Source organism: Euprymna scolopes, chromosome 16 (assembly GCF_053919585.1).
Source record: "Euprymna scolopes isolate OS-2025 chromosome 16, ASM5391958v1, whole genome shotgun sequence".
Lineage (NCBI taxonomy): Eukaryota > Metazoa > Mollusca > Cephalopoda > Sepiida > Sepiolidae > Euprymna > Euprymna scolopes.
The window spans coordinates 83401085-83403824 of NC_136497.1; the positions used below are offsets into that span (position 1 = coordinate 83401085).

The following is a 2740-nucleotide window of genomic DNA, read 5'->3' on the forward strand; positions in this document are numbered from 1 at the left end:
AGCAGGGACATTGATTTGCAAGAGAAAATATCTGTTTATTTTATTTATACCTGCTACATTCATCGTGAGTTGAGTTAGTTGTTCGAGCACTCTTATTCAAGAGAATACATCGAGTTTGCTTTCACTGTGCAATCAAATAGAACTTCCTGAAGATAAAGGAGTTTGTAAAGCCTCTGCTCAGACCCTGTAGACTTAATGGATTGTGAATGTAACTCTCTCGCCTTTCTATAGTATTTTTCAATATTTTTTTTGTATATAAATTAGTTGGAAGCACTTTAAATAGTCGTTTCTGTCAACAATGACGGCATCACGTGCAAGGGTGTATCATGGTTGGCAATGGTTTCCGTTAGGATTTTGTGAGAAGGTATGAGGTTCTCAATGTCAAGAGTTAACCAATTAGGTACATTAGATGCAGCACAGGACATTCTTTTCAAACATAGAATGCGGGGTAAGTTTTGATAAGAAAGATCTGAATTGTCCACCTCAGCCATCGAAAATCGAGACACTGTGCGATGGAGAGGGACTTTAGAGGCTTTATTGTTTTGTTTTGCTCTTAATTGAAACAACTGAGTGAACAGATCTCATCAAAGACAAAATATTAGATGAATATTAGTGAAGTCTATGCAAATAACAAAGCGCTTTTATCAGTTGGTAAACAGCCATGTTCAGGTGCGCCAGCAATGTAAGAAAAGTTAATTTTTAGTCGCGTGCAAGCGACTCTATAAGACCTTGATCAATGTGGGGGCAACCCTTCATACTAATCGTCACTATCAAGCTCCCCTACTCCCCGGGGAGCTAGTCCCCTTTTCCCCTTCACTCCTCACTTTAAAAATCGGCCTTGTGCCTAATTTGCTCGGTGGGGGAGCAAATAAATACAATTTTCTAGCCTTTTGGCCAAGATCAAAGAGTAGTATCTGTTCCGGTAGATACTGTAAGCAAAGACCATATGTGGAGGCAACACCAGATACAAGACCTTGGTCAAGGTAGGGGCAACTTTTCATATGAATTGTCACTATCCAGCTCCCCTACTCCACGGGGAGTTGATCCCCATTTCTCCTTCACTCCTCACATTCAAAATCGGCCTTGTGCCTTATTTGCTCGGTGGGGGAGCAAATAAATATCCTTTTCTTGGCCTTTTGGCCAAGATCAAAGTCTAGTATCTGTTCCGGCAAACAAACACCATATGTGGGGGAAACCCCACATATAAGATCTTGGTCAATGTAGAGGCAACTCTTTATACAAATTGTCACTATCCAGCTCCCCTACTCCCCGGGGAGCTGGTCCCCATTTCCAATTTACTCATCACATAAAAAATCGGCCTTGTCCTAATTTTCTCGGTGTGGGAGCAAACAAATACCCTTTTCTTGCCTTTTGGCCAAGATCAAAGTGTAGCATCTGTTCCAGTAGATACTGTAAGCAAAGACCATATGTGGGGGCAACACCACATATAAGATCTTGGTCAATGTAGGGGCAAGCCTTCATACCAATTGTCACTTTCAGCTCCCCTACTCCCCGGGGATTTGGGCCCCATTTCCCCTTCACTCATCATATTTATAATCGGCCTTGTGCCTAATTTGCTCAGTGGGGGAGCAAATAAATACCCTTTTCTTGGCCTTTTGGCCAAGATCAAAGTCTAGTATCTGTTTCGGCAGATACTCCAAGCAAACACCATATGTGGAGGGAACACCACATATAAGACCTTGGTCAATGTAGGGGCAACCCTTCATACCAATTGGCACTCTCCAGCTCCCCTACTGCCTGGGGAGTTGGTACCCATTTCCCCTTCACTAAAAAAACAACAACAAAAAAAAAACCCTCATACCAATTGTCACTATCCAGCTCCCCTACTCCCCGGGGAACTGGTCCCCATTTCCCCTTAACTCCTCACATTAAAAATCGGCTTTGTGCCTAATTTGCTCGGTGAGGGACCAAATAAATAACAACCCCACATATAAGACAGTGGTCAATGTAGGGGCAACCCTTCATACCAATTGGCACTACCCAGCTCCCCTACTCTCCGGGGAGTTGGTACTCATTTACCCTTCACTCCTCACTTTAAAAATCGGCCTTGTGCCTAATTTGCTCGGTGGGCGAGCAAATAAATACCTTTTTCTTGGCCTTTCGGCCAAGATCAAAGTGTAGTATATGTGCCAACAGATACTGCAAGCAAAGACCATATGTGGGGGCAGCCCCACATATAAGACCTTTGGCGATGTAGGGGTAACCCCTCATAGCAATTGTCACTATCCAGCCCCCCTACTCCCCGGAGAGTTGGTCCCCATTTCCCTTTCACTCCTCACATTAAAAACCGGCCTTGTGTTTTTGCTCGGTGGGGGAGCTAATAAATGCCCGTTTCTTGGCCTTTTGGCAAACATCAAGTGTAGTATCTGTTCTTGCTACATGTTGTACTTATGTGTGTAACTTTTTTCTTGGCCACATGGCTAAGATCAAAGTGTAGTATCTGTTCCGGCAGATACTGCAAGCTATGACTAGCTAGGACTAGCTATGACTAGCAAAGACCAGATGTGGGGGCAACCCCACATGCCTGACCTTTAATCAGCTCCCATTTCCCACCTCTCGGGAGCTGATCCCCCCTTTCCCTTCCCCCTCCCTTCACTCCTCACATTAAAAATTGGCCTTGTGCCTAATTTGCTCGGTGGGGGAGCAAATAAATACCATCTGTTCCGGCAGATACTGCAAGCTATGACTAGCTATGACTAGCTATGACTAGCAAAGACCA

The 2740-nt window shown here is 44.2% G+C and overlaps 2 pseudogenes; both read left to right on the forward strand.

Moving 5' to 3' along the window:
* The first annotated feature begins 1119 nt into the window (after nucleotides 1-1119).
* LOC145296443 (U2 spliceosomal RNA) lies at nucleotides 1120-1288 on the forward strand (annotated as a pseudogene).
* A 1060-nt stretch (nucleotides 1289-2348) lies between these two features.
* On the forward strand, nucleotides 2349-2488 carry LOC145296538 (U2 spliceosomal RNA; annotated as a pseudogene).
* The last annotated feature ends 252 nt before the right edge of the window (nucleotides 2489-2740 follow it).